This window comes from Acomys minous (assembly GCF_964271855.1).
Source record: "Acomys minous genome assembly, chromosome: 19".
NCBI classification, from domain to species: Eukaryota; Metazoa; Chordata; class Mammalia; order Rodentia; family Muridae; genus Acomys; species Acomys minous.
This window is the reverse complement of record NC_140499.1, coordinates 467,708-486,162: the sequence shown is the minus strand read 5'-3', so window position 1 is coordinate 486,162 and position 18,455 is coordinate 467,708. Positions and strand designations below refer to the sequence as shown.

The window sequence follows — 18,455 nt, the reverse complement described above, 5'->3', positions numbered from 1 at the left end:
GTATCACTGATAAATGGAGGAAAAAAAGTGTGCAGATTTAGTAATAACTAAAAACAGAAGTTCTCTGCTTTTGCCAGCCTGCCCTGAACCATGTGCCAGGTGTTCAGAGCACCAGCCTGAGGAAAGTGGTGGAGAAAAATGGGAAACCAGACAGGTCAAAAGGGCTTTGGACACAAGTGCTCTGAAAGAGGAATTCTCTAGAGCTACACAGACACCATCAGCTTTTCCAGTCTTTGTGCAACATATCCCTGCTAATCATGGTAGTGAGGCTTATGATGAGATGGAATGGTATCCGGTAGATAGGATAGATTTAAAGCATTTTAAAGAGTTTATTGTAAAGGTTTGGAATGTATTCATCTTTTGTTAAAAATGTTAAGTAAGGGATACAGAACATAAATGTATTCCTCAAGATTGGAAGGGTTTGGTTTCAGCTATATCAGAAGCTGCTCAACAGTTACAGTTGTTATCATGGTGGAGAAATGAAGCCACAAAATAGAATAACAATATATGACAAGGGGGATAAATGTTAAAGATTAATTGTTTGGTGAAGGATGTTATGCTTACTTAAGAGGACAACCTGATCTGAAGATGTAGTTCTTGAACAATGTTGTCTTGTAGCCTTAAGAGCTTGGGACATGGTTGAGAAGCATGGTAAAACAACCATTTCATTACTAAGGTGTTTCAAGGTCCTGGAGAAGCTTTCACAGGATTCTTACAGAGATTCTGTTTAGGTCTTAGATAGAGACATACCAGAGCCTGAGACCAAACATGCATTGAAACTAATCATGGTGTATGAGAATACAAATACTGAATGTAAGAGAGCAATTAGACCAATAAAATCATGAGGAGCCCCATTAGATGAGTGGGCAAGAGTCATAAGACAAGCTATAGCTAGTGGTCTCAGATAACAAAACACCAGTACTTTAATTGTGGTAAATTTTGCCATTTACAAAGCAATTGTAAGGTTAAAAGTTTCAGACCTCAATATAACAAGTGAACTAACTCTGGAGAGAATCGTACTCGTAGAAAAGAATAAGGAGGTTCTGGCCCTGATGATATGGAAGACGTGCAGGGTATTGTGGCCTGTGTCGGAAGGGAAAACATTGGTCTAGGGAGTGTCAATCCAGGACAGATATACAAGGCAATCTCTTGTCATTGGAAAATGAAAGGAGGGGCCTGTTACCTTATACTATCCTCACAGATCGAATGTGACAAAATAAATACTGGTGTTTATGGTCCTTTGCCTTTAGGGACAGTAGGAATAATCTTGGGAAGAAGTGGATTGACTTCTCAAGGCTTTATTTGCATCTAGGTGTTATAAATGGTGATTTCAAGAAAGAAATTAAAATCATAGTATATGTAAAGAAGGAGATGCAAATTAATGCAGGGATAGAGTTGGTCAGCTGTTACTGTTTCCTTATATCAAGGGCAAAGCTGCTCCAGGAGAAAAAACAGATGCATTTGAGAGTACTGGAAAACATGTGTTCTGGCAAACAATTGTTAATGATCAGAGACCCAAATTAATGCTACAAAAATGGTGTTGAAATAGAAGTGTTGGGGGATACAGTAGCAGATGTCATGATTCTTTCTCAAAAGTCTTGGGATCTACATTGGCCACTTCAGAAAGTTTATAGGAATTGGTAAATTATCTCAGATAAGACGAAGTGTATGGTGGATTGAATATGTGGGAACAGAAGGGCAAACAGGGAAGCTGAGACCCTCTGTGGCTGACAATACCCATAAATGTATGGGAAAGGGATCTTTTACAACAATGAGATACTCAGATTAATATCCCTGCAATCACAGAGACAGACAATGATGAAATTCGGGGTGAAATGGTAGATGCTTCTGGAATAGGTATTAATATCTGTAGCTAAGAACAATAACAAGCTGTTTCCATTGTCCAAACACAGAAATTCACAGGCATTGAGTTTCCAAATGTAGAAGGGGTCCACTGCTGATATACCAACATCCTTGCCCCTAAAATGGATATCAAACAGACCTGTGTGGCAAGAGCAGTGGCCCATAACAAAAGAAAAATTTCAGGCACTTCAACAACTGGTACAAGAGCATCTGGAGGCTCACCGTATAGAAGATTCTGCCAGCCCATGGAATTCCCGTGTTTGCTGTAAAAAGAAATCATGAAAATGCAGGATGGTAATGGATTTATGAGTAGTGAATAGAGTAATTCAACCAATGGGTCTTTTACAGCCCAGAATTCCTTTATCGTCTTTGTTACCAAGGTCATGCCCTATAGTAGTAAATGATGTAAAAGATTTTTTTTTTAACAATACCTTTGCATGAGCAGGATGGAGAAAGGTTTGCTTTCTCAGTATCTACTCTGAACAATAGTGGTACAATGAAGAGATATCATTGGAAGGTACGTTATGTCAATACTCTCTGCAATAACCATCATAAATAATTCTTGCCTCTTTGTTTTATCTAATAGAAGAACCAAACAAGTTATCTCTACCTTGCTTTCATTGCAGCAGAACACACTGGAGAGGGTATAAAACCAAGAGTCCAAGTAAGCAATGGAAAGGAACGGCAAGGGGCTCAATAGTTATCATTTAAAATATTAATTTAATCTTTTGGATTCTATTTTAGGTCAGATGTAAAGTAATGGGTTTTGGTATGGCATCTTCATAGCATTTTCACAAGGTGTATGCACAGACACTGAAAGAAATCTATAGGCCATCGCTTTTGCACTCACCAGATTGCACATCTATTAAACCACAAACACAGAAAGGCTTGAGATCTCAGTCTTCGCAACAGCCTAGTATCTCCATTTCCTCTGGTTTTTGTTTTATTTTGTTTTGTTTTTGTTTTTGTTTTTGTTTGTTTGATTGGTTTGTTTTGTTTGGTTTGGTTCAGGGGCAAGCATCAAATTGACATGATTATATAGTTCAGGAGAAGGCAACAAGAGTATTAAAGTAACAGTTGGTGTGTAAGGACATGTATGAATTTGGATGAAACGGTGAACGTTTTTTAAGGTGTGGGGCTAGTTCACAAATTCATTTTTCAGGGAAGAAAAAAAATGACAGGAAAGAAACAGTGAAGAATTAGAAATTTTCCTAGTAATAACAGCAAGTAGAAAATTGAGGTGTAGCAGTATAAACCTTCAATCCCAGCACCCAGGGAGGCAGAGGCAGGCAGACTGCTTGAGTTTGAGGCTAGCCTGGTCTACAAATTGAGCCTGGGACAGCCAAAGCTATACAAAGAAACCCTCTCTTGAAAAACCAAAACAATAACAACAACAAATGAAAAAAGAAAAAAAGAAAGAAAGCACTTAAGTATATGTATATATTTTGTGTGCCCATGTATGCCTCCAAAATAGATTAAAATTACTCATGCCAAGAAGATACTTCAATGTTATAGAGAGTTTTGGGTGACTATTCAGGTAGAAAACTGTCTCTGTCATCTTTTCATTTGGAAAGCTACTAACCTGCACTCCTGGCACACTCAGATAATCAAGTTTACTCCTCAAGTCTCTGAGGGAGTTGAAGAACAGGTAGCTTAGTTTTACAATGAAGCTTGATTGTTTAGGGGTTAAGGTGTTTAAAATGTTTTAGGGGTTAAGATGTCTAGATAGGTGTTCTAAGTTGATAATGACAATATGTGATGGAGATAGATTTACATTCAGAAATTTAGATGCACCAAGATAGGAAAGATGTCTTCTTCAAGGCTGTCAAATACAAATAGCCAAAACACTAAGAATGTAATTTATATAATTCCTGATTGTGTCACAGTTCTTCTTGCCATATGTGTATATATGTGTAATAATATAAGTGTATATGTACAAGAATAAAATAATTTTAAAAATTACTCATGCCAACACACACATGTGCACATGCACACACACACACACACACACACACACACACACACACCTCACACCACACCACCTTCCATTCTTAGCTATTAGGAGCTATCTAGGAACATAAGATTGAGAAAGGAGGGAAATTTCACTCACAAACTAAGTTCTAGCTTGGACAACTACAAGAAAAGGATGGATGGGGGTGGTAGAGCAAGAGCAGGGAGACTCACAGCCATTAGTACAGGACAGAAGTGCTTTTCAGAGGAGAAAAGTAAAACGTAGAGAGCTGAGGCCCAATGCTGACGTCATACTTATACTCTAGCACATGATTAGGCTGAGTCCTAACCAAGAGACCCTTGACTTTGATTTTAAGGTTTGAACCTCTTTAAAATGGCAACACGACATAGCTCAGGTCCTTGGCTTGGGCCACACCATGATCTGCTTCGTCATCCAGTCAGTGAGCACAGTTCCTCTGCCACCAATGTTCCCAGCGCCTCTGTGACAGAGGGGTTTCTCTCCGAACTCACGCAGCAGCTGGTGCAGGCCACTGGCAAGCCCGCACAGTACACTGCAGTGCACGTGGTCTTGGACCAGCTCATGATTTTGAGCTGCAGGAATGACTCTTGTGCCCTATGCAGCCTCCACGGCATCTGCAACATCTGCAGTGTCCAGAACCAAGTTGCTGTGTGGCCTGCTGGCCAATCTCCTGAGCATCTGCCAGGACTGTATCTACATCAACTATTAGGACATGAACTCAGCCAATGTGGGCTGGAGTGGTTCCACCTTCGCTTGAGTTCTGGCCTGTCTGACTTACCTGCACCGCTGTTCCTGGTCTTTGCTGATGTCATATTCTGTGTTTGTCCACCAGTATCAATGCCCGACTTTCTGCCTGTGAGAAATAAAAGGTTTTAAGAGACAAAAAATAAAAATAAAAAATAAAATAAAATAGCAACACATCTAGACCAGGGCTCTATCCACAGCAACACATTCCTCCAGGACCAACGCACGGTATCTCACAACAGTTCCTGGTGTGAAATTCTGCAAATGATTTTTAAAGGATTTAGAAATTACGTTTGCAAAATGCTCCTACTTTGTGGCAAAACAACTGAGTTGGCTGGATTTCTTTTATCAGCCTGGATCCATAGATACACGTGACAAATAATGCCACCTGATTAGTCCTAAGTGAAACAGCTGCAGTTCTTAGAAACTGTTCCAGATTAATGGTTACAAATTTGTTCACACAGCAGGAGAGCCTGATCAGATATATGGAGGGCTTCTAACCTACACTTCCAGCCCACTGAACCAGAATCTCTGGGATACGATGAGGGATCCACACTCTCACAGGTTCTCTAGGTGGCTCTAAGTGACACATCCCCCTGTCCTGGGGAGACGCTAATCTTCTTATGGCTGATACAGACCTGATTGCTGCAACTCTGTGAGTGTGTCCAGCCTGCTCTGACCTTCCTAGGTCTCATTTAACAGTTCGGTCAGTCAATCACCTTGACCAGTATAGCCGAACAGTAGCACCCCTCTTTTGTTATTTTAAACTTTACAATGTCCTCTCACATAAATTCTATGGTTTCATTTTTTTCCCTCAGATTTTTGTACAGGGCAGTTATTTGGCTTAAATTAGAAAATGCATGTAAAAGCCCTATGTAAACTATAAATATAAAGTACAGTCTACACCCACACCTGTCCACCCCTCTTCTACCTTCTGATAGAGCGTGTAGCCCACCTCCAACATCTCAGTGGTTTTCTCATGTCTTTAGAAATGAGAGATGTCCACTATGCAAGCATGTTCCTCAGGGCAGTCGGGTTTTCAGTTTTCTGACTAGCACTGGGGTGGTGGTGTGGATGACAATGTCCCATAGGCACATATGTTTGAAGACTTGGCTCCCAGCTGAAGGAACTGGGAATGGGTAGGAGATGCAGCACTATTGGAGGAGGTGTGTTTCTGGGATGAGCTCTCAGCCTTTGCTCCAGTACCATGCCTGCCTGCCTGCTGCCATGCTCCCTAGAGCCATGAAGGCCACAGACCCTAAGCCCCTGATACTTTAAGCCCCAAATAAACTCTTCTATAGGAAGCTGTCTTATTCAGTGTTCTTTGCTGTGAAGAAACACCATGACCATTGGGAACCCTTATAAAGAACAACACTTAATTGGGGCTAGCTTACAGCTTCAGAGGATTCGTACATTGTTATCATGGTGGGGAGCACGGTGGCACATGGGCACACATGGTGCTGGAGAGGTAACTGAGAGTACTGCATCCAGTTCTGTAGCCAATAGGAAGACAGAGTCACTGAGCTTGGCTTGGACCTCAGAAACGTCAAAGCCCATCCTCAGTGTGACACTTCCTCTTACAAAGCTAGCCATGTCTCCTAAGCCCTTCAAACAGTGCCACTCCCTCATGACAAAGCATTCAAATCTATGAGCCTATGGGGACATTCTCATTCAAACCACCACAGTTGCTTTGATCATGGTATCTCATCATAGCAACAGAAAAGTAATTGATGCAAGCATATTGTTCTCTGATTGCCTCAAGCACTAAATTGAATGCAGTTGCTCATCAGTGTGATCCTCAGCATTCCTCAGCACTTGAGCACAGGTTCCACACCAAGGTACCAGGAACAAAGATGCCGGATGAAGCCTTCTTAGAGAAGTTCCTGTTGGTTCCTCCAGAGATCCAGGATCTAGCAATTCCTCTCCTGTGCTCATCTTCAGAAGGTGACAAGCTGCAGATATGAAGTATGGTGATGGTTATGTTACTGCTTATGGGAGAAAGCAAAAGGAATTCTAGACATCTGTCCATGGAGTTGCTTTAGAGAAGCACACTGGCTGCTCTAAGCTATATGGCTGGTCCTCTTTTTTCTTGGTCTACATGATATGTACTCTAAAGCTGCTAAAGAGTGATGCTTAGTCAGAGAACTATTTCTATACTTCATTTACCAAAAAGAAGGCAGTCTTGAGTCAACTTTTCCTTCTAAAAGAAAGCAAAGCATCACTAGTAGTGTATCTGCTTGTAGAGAAGAGGAAACGTCTGAGCCATCCCTCACTAATCTCATAAACGATTAGTTATAAAGACTGCTGGAAACAAGCCTGGCTGTAGATTCAGTGTTGTACTTCATGGAACAACCTCATTCTTTAAACACTGACAGTATCTTCTACCAATGAAGAAATGATACTCAGATTAGTAGTGGGGGACAGTTGAAAATAAATTAGGATACAAGTGAAACACCATCAACAAGGTCTGGAAAATCGTGGAAGGTAGATGATGGTATTATGTGGGCTTACTGGGCTATGCTTCTTGTCTCTGTATTTGTAATGCTCTACAATGAGAACAAATGTTAAATAGAATTACATTGTATTTTAATTATCAATGCCAGAATGAGGAACTCTATAAATTACTTACCATAAATATTGCATAGAATCAGGCAAATCCTATTTGCCTGTACTTTACTGGGGCAACATTCCTTTCAACCGTTGCTGGTTATGTAAGCACAGAATCTGATTTGTGGTTTATAACACCCAAGCTTAGGGCAGAAGTGAAAATGCTATAAGGAAATAACTCTTCTTGGCTTCTGTTTCTATGAACAAACAAAAACCCTTTACCAGGAAGGAGAAGTATGAGGAACTAGTGGACACAGGTAGTGAAAGAAAAGTACAAATTTTTAACACCCAATGTAGAATCAATATGTAGTTATTCTGAGTTGAAATTCCCCCCTCTTTTCATAACCATAAAAATATCCAATTTGGTAAAGATAAATAAATAAATCAAATCCTATGTGTATGTTTTCTATTTCCCAGCACCCATCTCATCAATCTACCTTCTGTGCCATTCTAGTCCCACCCCCTCCCTCCACTCATCCTGTCCTCATACTTACAGAGTCCCACAGAAATGCTTATGATAGTCACTCTCTTCTTCCCAGCAGCCACTTAGGAATGGAGGAAGCATGCATTAGGATCTCCAGGGAAAATACAGATGTAATGTGTGAGAAAATCAGGACCAAAAGAGGAGCCAAGCCTTGGCAGAAGGTTGGATTTTTTCCAACCCCATGAAAAAGAACATACTGGTGTCTCTAGGTGAGTGGTAACAGAAAACACAGACCTTCTTCAGCTCCTCAAGCCTGTGTAGTGCGCTATCTTCTCTCCATTCCTGAGAGGCCATGAGAGACCTAAGAGTGTAAAATCAATCAAGGTCAGAGGCACTGACTAAGAAGCAGATACTTCAGCTGCTTAGGGAAGGGCACACTAAGAGAAAGGACTGGAGGAACGATGTCATTGAATTGGTACTCACCACAGATTTTTTCAAAAAACCTCAAATACCTGCAAGTGCCATAAAGGCAATAAACATCTGTGAAGGGTTCAGACACAAAGCAATAAAGGATGGTGGAAACTGAGGCAGATTCAATATAGTCTTTGACTAAACACATTCAAATTCAGTTTCTAAAAAGCAGACCACCTGCTTTTTAGGGAACTTACCTGTTGTCTTCTATAATGAGGTATGTGTAAAAGGTTTTTGTCCTAGACCTTTCATTAACGGGTTAATAGAGACATGTCCGACAGAAGCAAGTATGAAAAGGGAATAAAAAGAGGATATAACAGATTCTTAATTCCTGGAGGATTAGGGTCACATAACGATCTTCTTAGGCAATGCTTAACTCTAACTTGGTTGGAGCCTGCCACTAAAAGAAGCAACTTGGAGATCATTAATGAGTGATGCAGGGGATGTGAGGACATTAACAAGAGAGTGGTGGGGCTCAATGGGGCCAGAGAAACTGGATGCCATACTGGACTCTAGGTTTTAGAGAGCAAGTGGGAAGAGACTATATCTATGGAAAGAACTTATCTCAGGTGAGCTTTATGGTTTCTTGGGTCATGCCAAGAAGGAGAAGAGCGAAACAGGGAGTTAAGGTACTCACAGACATGAGGAATGCCATTTGGCCAGAGGCCACCCCCTCCACTCAGCACTACCAGGTCCCCATGTGGATCCTGAGGAAGGAAAGAAGCCCAGCTCAGGAGAGAGGAATTATTTTCTTCCTTTGTCAGCAGTGGAAGAAGACTTATAACTCCTTATTCTTCTCATTATAAAATTGAGCAGAACATAAGCCATGTGAGGTAGTAAAATGAACAATGATTTGGAGAAGGACGTTCTTGGCTCTTCTCTCTAACTAAACTAGTTATTAAAATTTGTACTTATTCCAGAAGAGACTTGAGAGCAGCTTTGGCAGTTAAATAAAAAATAATCAAAGAAGCAGCAGCCATCAATCATTAGTGGGTACATTCGAGCAATCAACTATGACAATCCTTTCTTTGTTTTCTGGTCTGGAAAAAGAAACCACTTTTAAAGAATAATAATGCCTACTTTATAGGCTTTTGTGAAGATTCTGAGTGTGAAAGTGCATTGCTGGAGCTAATGGCTCCACACTGTCTAGCATCACACTGTCCCAGCAAGTGAGAAATTTTCTCTGCATTTATTTTGTCCAAATTCTGGGCCAGTGGGTTGGACTTCTCTGTGACTGGCACAGCTGCTTCATACCCGAACAACTAAGAGAAGGGGACACAAGGGGAGGGTCAGGAAGCCAAAGTCTGTTTTATGCCTGCTGAAATGGAGGTGGGAGTGGCAGCAGGATGGTATTTGGCTTGGATTCACAAACTTCACACACACACACACACACACACACACACACACACACACACACACACCATTCACAACCAAGAACTTAGTTTTCTTGTGATGTTCTCAGCCTATTAGGAAAGGAAGATCACAAGGAAAGATAAGGAAGAGGGTGTCTGTCATGGAATGGTGTGCCTATAAATTTGAAAAATGACAGCAGGAAGATCAGGAGTTCAAGGATATCCTCAGATACATAGCAAGTGTGAGGCCAGAATGGGCTCGATCCTGTCTCAAAAGCTGAAAAAGAGAAATAGAAGGAAGAGGGATGGAAGAGAAGTCCAGAGTTGAGGCCAGTCCAAATTTCAACTACTTAGGAATCAGTGCAGAAGGCTAAAATTGAGAAAGGACCTCATCTCCCATTCTCCAGGCTCAGGGGTCTCGATCACGTACTGGTATCTTTTTCTGCCTGGCATGGTGCCACACTGTGGACACTTTGTCCTGCCTGCCTCTGTTCTGATCACAATAATTTGCTTCCAGTTGGGAGGGTCTTATCTGAGCCATGGAGACGATTAATCTAAGAACCCTGCCTCTCTGAGCATCACCCCTACACCCCTCTCTTCAATACCCTTTCCTGCCACTGGTTTCTCAGCCCTCATGGAGCTCCTGAGGGTCCTGTCTGCATACACTCTGCTTGCCAGCCTCTGCTTTGCCCTTGGAGACGAGGACTAGAAGTTCACTGCTCTTGCCCTTCAGGTGCAGTGCCTTCTGGAAGGCAGGGAGCCTGGATGTGCACAACACCCAGGCCAGAAAGAATCCCTAACAAGAGAGCTCTGGAGCCCAAATGCCTCTGAAGGCCAGTGACCAAGGTCAGTAGAAGTCAGAGGTCATGGCTTGATCACATGTCACCATGCAGTCCTCCCCTGTTCCAGTGGCCCATTTTATCCTCTCGGAAAGAAAAACAACAGAAGCTGCTGGGCCCCGGGTTTGCATACACTGAAGTGAATATCACAGAGGAAAATTCACAGAAATAGAAATAGGGCAAGAACAACGAGGACCGAAAAACCTGCCCTAAATACAGGCAGTAAGTATCTATTTCTCCTGACTCATTCACTTTCCCCCAAATGTCAGGCATTATTGGACACAGTGACACTTAGAAGTCACTGTTGACAGCCTCATTTTTAGATGAGGGAACAGGCTCAGACAAGTGGTTGGTTCTTTAGGATCACATGGATTTCATACACAGCTAACACATGAAATAATTTAAGGACTTGCATGTTTACTGAATGAATGCAACAACTAACAAGTTGATCCAAATTAATAATACTACAGGAGCAGAAGGTTTTAAAAGATCCTTGTCCAGTGTTTGACGATTGATATTCCAAGTGTTTCCACATTAGATATTCTAACAACTCTTTCTGATTTCTGTGCTTTACAGATAGGAATCCTGAGGCACAAGTTAATGGAGTTCACACACACACACACACACACACACACACACACACACACACACAGGCATGCAAGCACATACACACACGGTGGTGGGGTGGGAGAGAAATAGATCTGCTTTTTAATTGTTCGTACATGTCCAGCACTATTTTTAAGTCCTCCCCAGTTCGTATAATGCCAGGCACGTAGAAGATGATCAGAAATATTTCCTGAATAAATGAAAGAATGAATTAGAAAGCGAATGGAATCAAGTCAGATTATGAATGGGAAGGAGACTTAAAAGCTGCCGCAGTCTCCAAGAGATTGTTAAAACAATTATCTCCATCACTCTGTCTCCTCTCCTCTTGGTCCTCTCCTAATTCGGAGATAGAGTGCCTCCTCCTCACTTGGCTAATTTCATGCAGGAAGGAGGAGCTCTCTCAAGTGCCAGAGACCCTCGCACCTGTGCCTGTCCAGTTGCCTATCAGTTCAGCTGTTAGAGCAGAAAGTGTGAACAGATAGAGACCCAGCAGGCCGCCATTGGGACGGTCATGGGAGGAGTCGCCAGAAAAGAGGGCTTGGGAAGTTGTGTGAGTGGGGCAATGACGGCTGGGAGAATCAGGGCGGGGCCGGGCAAGGCCGGACTAGGCACCGGGGATGAGGGGCGGGGGCGCGGGGCGAGCCCAAACGTCCCAGTCAGGCTGCAGCTGAGAGTACGCGGCCAGCTCCGCAGAGCCGCAGCTGGCTGGCCCTGATGGCCACATCCTGCTGCAGGGAGCCAGCTTAGGTGGCTGCACTGTCCTCTACACTGGAGATGCAGGCCAGCTGCTAGGCTTCGCTGGCAATGGCCCCTGCTCAGAGACAGACCAGGAGCCGCCCTTGGGAACTCCACCTCTGCCCTCTCTGCCTGCAGCTCTCCTGGACCTGCCCACCTAGGCAGGCCTGTTTCGGGATGGGGTAGGGCCAGCGCCAGTTCAGGGATGGGCCGCCCTCTGGGCACCAAGCAGCCCCCCCTCCCCCCCAAGGCATGAGGACTAAAAGGACCCTGGCGATGGGTGTGGGCTGATAAGTCCGCGTGAGTGGGGGGGGTTGGGGGGGGGGAGAAAGGGGTTATGCAGAGGCGGGAAGACAAAAGGGAAATGGGCTGTGGGCCCCTGGAAGCTTAGGAGAGCTGCTGCATCCCATTTGCGGTCTGGGCTGTTCCTGAGCCCCTCAACTCCTGCCTCCTTCAGGATCCCTGCCTGGATGTCAAGCGAATGACTCTGCGGTCCCCAGCGAAATCAGTGGAAACCACTGATTTCCCCATATCTGAGTCCCAAGGTCCTTCTGCGGGTCAGCTGTGACCTGGGTTTTGTGGGAGCAGGTGAGTAAAGAGGATGCCAGCAGTGAGTGAGAGTCTGTTAGAGCAAGTGTGAGGGTAAAATCTCTTAACCTTTTAACACCTGGTCACTCCTCCAGCCCCCACGTGACCGACCTCCCTCTCCTGTGAATGTGTTGGTCACTCACCTCAGAGACAACTCAGTCACTGTGTCCTGGGACATCCCAGAAGGCCACATTGTCATTGGCTACTCCATTTCCTCCAACCTGTGCCCTTGGATCTCTGCACCTCCGGCTGGTTACCTCCATACTACTCCTTTGGATAGTTTGAATGCTTACAGACTCCCTCCGGAGTTAAGCCTGGTAGCAAGGGACTCCTTGCAGCAGCTACAGAATGGCCCTGGGCAGCGTGTTGTTATCGGGGAGGTGAACACCACCACCAGGGCCTGTGCCCTTTGGGGCCTCGCTGAAGACAGTGACTGCATGGTGGAGGTCAGGAGCACTGGCCTCCCAGGGCCCCATGTGCCCTCTCGAGGGTTCTGACAGGCTGTCTTCCAACAGCTCCAGTCCAAGTGAGAGCCTGAGTTGTCACTTTCTACCTGAGTTCTAACCTCTTGTTTACTTGCTTAAGGCTAACCACAGTCTAGCTCAGGTGAATAGAAGGATGATTTAATTCATTCTACTGCCAGGGAAGGAAGAAAAACAGGTGGGCAGAGGACCAGCTATAGAGACACTGCTAATGAATCCTTTGGTGGAAGGTCTTATAAGCTTCTGTTCACCCAAATTTGCACCAAACCTGCCACAGCTTGTGTTGGTCCCGGCCCGCTGGAAAAATTGAATCAGGGTTCTCCTGAAAGAGAGAGGGGGGATTGAAAGTAGGATACAGAGATGCAAGAAATAACTAATCAAGTCAGGACATTTCTGATCAAGATTCCCTTTAATGCAGACGAGTAAGACTTTATATAGTAAGGTCAATAGGATCTATTCTGATCCCTCTCTCCCTAGCTCCCAAGACAAGAACACAATAGCCTGAATAGCTCTCTGTAAGAACTTCCTTTTACTGAGTAGCCCTCTGAAAGGAATTCCTTAACCCTCCAGGTGTTTCTCAGTAGGGACTTCCCTACTTCTTTCAAAGGTAAAAGTCCAAGGATGGCCTGGAACATAAAGACCTCCTCTGGCAGAGCTCAGCAGCTGTATTGTCACAGCATGCAGCCTAAGCATGGGATTTCTGACATGGTAGAATTTATCATGGCTCCCACAAGCCTTCACTGAGCAATTTCCTATCATCATCCTTTGATCTCTAAAGGGTTCCCACCAAAGCTCTCCCTGAGTGGAGCTATCGGACACCTCCACTCTTGGTGCAATGATGAACCCAGCCTGACTCTAACTCCCAGCATCTCCTTCTGTATGTGACAGCTCTCCAATGGGTCCCTTGTAACCCAGAGGTTGGCTTTCTTCTCAGGTGACATTACAGTAGAGGGCCTGGACTGAGAGCTGCCATTGCAGACAGGGGAAACAGTCATCATTGTGGTGGTACTGCTCATGTGGGCTGGGGAGTACAGGATGGGGAGCCAGAGACTCGGGCCTGCAATGGTAGGAACTGGTGAAGGTATCTATCAGGATAAAAGGGAGAGAAAAGCAGTAGGGGGAGGGTTGGTGGAGGGTTGTCAGGACAAGTTTGGGAGAGAGAAGCCCAGAGTTGAGGGTTGCATGGGCACCAGGAACTCAAAGCTTTTCTAGAAGTTGTGTCAATATCTCAGTACCCCACAATGCTTCAAGTCAAGGCTCAGACGGTATTGTTGTGTTTCAACTGTAATCAGGCTATTCTGCTGCCAGTATGACATCATCAAGGACAACGACTCCAACAACAACCCCAAGAAGAAGGGGAAGGGGCCTGAACAGTGGAGACAAGACAGGTGATGTGGGGACCAGTGAGTGTGAGAAGGGTGATTTGGGTCCAAAGAAATATTCAATGGAGGCAGAAGAATAGGTAGAAGAGGGGAGAAAATGGAAACATCAGGATGAATAGATAGATGGCAGGGTTGCTCCTTTCTGGAATTGAAGGTTTGGATCATTTTCTTTTACAGGAGAGGTCTCCATCCATCAACACCATCAACGTTTGAGTGAAGGAAGAACCAGATCCAGAAGAGAGTCACACTAATAATGTGGGGGTGAGCATGGTGTCAGAGAAAGCCTAAGATGGTGACCTGTGTGAGACTCCCATAAGGCAGTGTACTCCTAGAATCTCAGGCTAGTACCCATCCTCTATCCACTGTGACTGGAGCCAGAAGGTAGGTCAGGTAGACTCTGTCCCCCTGGACTTCACAGCGGATATCAAATGAACACAGAGAGAAAGAGACAGAGACGACACAGAAGACAGACAGACAGAGAAAGAAGCAGGGTAGGACAGTTCTTAAAGTTCAAGGTAAAGCCTCAACCAGAAGATACAGGCCACAAATCTACATTCTGAGGGCCAGAGTTCAGTGGAAGGTTCCCCATCCCTTCTTTCACCTCTAGTCTCTAGGGTTGGAAAGATGATGCCCTTCTCTTGCCAAAGGAGAGATGGCTCAACAGTTAAGAGCACTGGCTGTACTCCCAGAGGGCCTGGATTCAATTCCTAGCATCCACATGACTGCTTACAACCATCTGTAACTCAAGGTCTAGGACATCCAATGCCCTTTACTAGCCTCTGTGTGTGTGTGTGTGTGTGTGTGTGTGTGTGTGTGTGTGTGTGTGTGTGTGTGCAAGTGGTACAGCCATACAGGTAGGCAAGATGCCCATACACATAAAATAAAATATCTGTGGTATATGTGATTTGTGTGGTGTGTGTGTGACATTCCTCTTCTCAAGGTTTGCATTGTGGTAAAGGGAGGTGGGGTGGGGTGGGGTGGGTGGTGTTGGAGGAAGGTGGGGGCTGGGGCTGGGATGACTCAGAAGGCTGAGTCAGCTTCACCAGCCTTATCTCAGCATTACCCTTTATGATAGTTGTATCTAAGGTCCTGAACGATAGGAAAAGCAATGTTTGAAAAGTCAAAATTTGGTGAAAACAAAAATAGAACCCCAGGCTTAGAAATAATAGTCTTTATATGTTGAATTTCCCCCATCTTTGGGTTTCATATATGCATGGTAGCAGAGTTGTGTAGGAGACAGTACGAAATAAAGGAATTTCCCAGACTTGAACATCCATTCCCACTGTCTTCTTGGTGAGGCTGGTCATGGGGCTGCCATGTCCCTGCTGAGGCCTCAGTGCTCATCTATATAAGGGGATGTTTGATACCTTTCCAATCCACCCAGCAGACTCTTGTCACAGCCCGTTCAGTGTGGCCAGGTGAGAAGGGCCAAGAAGACACCAAGTGACTTAGGATGCTCTGTTTTTGTTTGTTTGTTTGTTTTTTTGAGACATGGTTTCACTGTGTAGCCTTGGCTGTCCTGGACTCACTTTGTAGACCAGGCTGGCCTCGAACTCATAGCGATCCACCTGCCTCTGCCTCCTGAGTGCTGAGATTAAAGGCATGCACCACCACCTTTTCTCTGTGTGCTCTTAAAATTGAGAACTGGGGCTAGAGAGGAGAGTAAATTTCCCCCTCGGTTGGGATATTCAAAGTTCAGTGACAACTGTCTTAACAGAGGGTCCCAAGCAGAAAAGGCTACAGGAAAATGAGGAAGGAACCAGGCAATGAGGGGCATTCAGAGGCTGGAGGATGGGTTGAATACTAGAACAGTGGTCCAGGGACAGGCAGAGATGTGCTTAGAAACCCTGTCACTCTTCTATCTCAGATCAAGCCAAATGCCTACTGAAGGGTAAAGTCGCTGGGTGTGGAGCCCGTGATTCCAGAACTGGCTGGAAAAGCTAAGGTAGGAAGGCCGTGAATGTAACTCCAGCCTGTGGATATGGTGACAGACCATCTCAAAACAAACAAACAAACAAACAGACAGACAAACAAACAAACAAAACAACAATTAATCAGGGGGCCAGAGAGGTGGCTCAGTAGTAAAGAGCACTTGCTGTTCTTGCAGAGGACCTGGGTTTGGTTCCCAGCACACTCATCAAATAGCTTCCAATGCCTATAATTTCAGTTTTATGGGATCTAACACCCTCTTTGGGTCTCCTCAGGTACTTGTACACAGGTGTACATATGAGCAGGCATATACATAAAAAGTAAAATAAACAGGCAAATAAATATTTTAAAAATATTTTATTTATTTTTATTTGATGTGCATTGGTATTTTGCCTGCATGTGTGTCTGTGTGAGGGTGTCAGATTTGGAGTTAGAGACAGTTGTGAGCTGCCATGTGGGTGCTGGGAATCGAACCCCAGGTCCTCTCGAAGAGCAGTCAGTGCTCTTAACTGCTGAGCCATCTCTTCAGGCCCAATACATGTTTTTAAATGATTAAAAAGAATAAACCAAACACTTCCAAAAGCTCTCCTCATAAAACCCCAGCAAACCAGAGTCATGTGTGAGTCATCCTGAGGTTAGAAAACACAATACCACAGTAGGAAGCTGCTTAACCTACCGTGTGTCTGAGCAATGGGCTGCAGCCTAGTCAGCAAAGTCATACTTTAGCCAAATCACCAATGCTCACCACCTGCCAAGCCAAATGCCCCACTGTAAATAATCTTTAGTGAAACCCCAGTTCTGGAGCTTAATGACCCACAGTGTATCTGGGATCACATGCACATACACATGGGTTTAGACTATGAGCTCACGCATATAATGTAGACTCACATACACATGTCCTCAAAAAAGCCTGTAATGACACAAATCCAGATGGTGGCAGTGATGGCCTTGGCATGGTGACATTTTTTACCCACAGCCTTCTGCTTTTGTCTTTTCCACAACAAACATTCACTACTTTTGAAATGCGGAAGGCAACAGATAGATGTCATTTAAAAATTAGTTTATAACGGCTTGCAATATAAAAATAGCATACACAGTTTTACATAAGAAAGTGAAGGCAAGCCGTGGGGAGGGGAGCCCACAAAGATTGGGGATACACTGGGCTGAGCTGTCCGGCTTTCTCCCAACACTCTATCACAAGAGTTTGTGAACTCCTTGGCAGTGCAGAGGAACTCTCCTGGCTCTGGGGAGGAAAATGCTTGTGTGCAAGAAGGAATCTCATATGAGGTGAGAATGAGATTGGTACTAACTATATTGCTTTTTCTCTTTAATTATTTTTGTTAATGAAATTCATATCTATCTGTCTATCTATATCTATATCTATCTATCTATCTATCTATCTATCTATCTATCCATCCATCCAAGGAGTCTCACTATGTAGCCTTGGCTAGCCTGGAACTTGTTTTGTAGAACAGACTGGCTTTGAATTCAGAGCTAGGGTTAATGGCCCACACCCAGCCTGATTATATTTTATTAACTCAGGCTTACTGTGTTATCATCAAAGAATATGCTGATTTTCGAGAACAAAGAGTATACAGCAGCCAGGGTTCCATAAATTCTTCAGAAGATTCTGCAACACATCAACCTGCCCTTGTAGCATATTCTGAAGTCTTAGATGTTGCTGGAAGAGACAATAATACAACCAATTTAAACTTCTCAAAGTGCCAGGTATGGTGGTGTGCGCCTTTAATCCCAGCACTCTGGGAGGCAGAGGCAGGCAGATAGATCTCTGTGAGTTCGAGGCTAGCCTGGTCTATGTAGTGAGTTCAGGATAGCCAGGGCTGTTACACAGAGAAACCCTGTTTTGAAGGGGTAAAAATATCAAAGCAATGACATATATACCTCAGACCACTCAGTTTAGAATCTGCTTAAAGTTGTTTCAGGTGATTTCAATGCAAAGCTGGGCCCCAGCCATTGTTTCTTTTATTTATTTATTTATTTTTATTTTTTTAATTTTTTAATTTTTATTAATTTATTCTTGTTACATCTCAATGGTTATCCCATCCCTTGTATCCTCCCATTCTTCCCTCCCTCCCATTTTCCCCTTATTCCCCTCCCCTATGACTGTTCCTGAGGGGGATTACCTCCCCCTGTATATGCTCACAGGGTATCAAGTCTCTTCTTGGTAACCTGCTGTCCTTCCTCTGAGTGCCACCAGATCTCCCCCTCCAGGGGACATGGTCAAATGTGTTTCTAATGAGAGCAACCTGATACCCAGCCCCCTCCCTGCTCGCACACTAAATGATTTTTTTTTCTCTGTCTTCACCTGCTGGCCATTAAACCAAACTGCAGGAGTTCTGTTATTTGTATATCTAAGACAACACTACCTGTACTTTAAAAAAAGACAACACTAACTGTTCTTAGAAAACAGCTTACTAAATGG

General features: G+C 44.0%; 1 long non-coding RNA gene and 1 pseudogene across 3 annotated transcripts in view; both read left to right on the top strand.

Moving 5' to 3' along the window:
• The first annotated feature begins 4,207 nt into the window (after positions 1-4,207).
• LOC311590221 (macrophage migration inhibitory factor-like) lies at positions 4,208-5,320 on the top strand (annotated as a pseudogene). Its single transcript has one exon. The product of its transcript is annotated as a macrophage migration inhibitory factor-like (transcript).
• Positions 5,321-11,547: 6,227 nt separating this feature from the next.
• The window catches only part of LOC311589821, a 58,364-nt gene continuing 51,456 nt past the window's right edge, over positions 11,548-18,455 (top strand). The window contains exons 1-4 of one of the 2 annotated variants that reach the window (XR_014776651.1): positions 11,548-11,813; positions 12,089-12,219; positions 13,994-14,089; positions 14,261-14,344. This is a non-coding gene — a long non-coding RNA (uncharacterized lncRNA). Of the gene's footprint in view, positions 11,932-12,088; positions 12,220-13,993; positions 14,090-14,260; positions 14,345-18,455 lie in introns of both variants that reach the window. The other variant, XR_014776652.1, reaches the window with a different exon arrangement.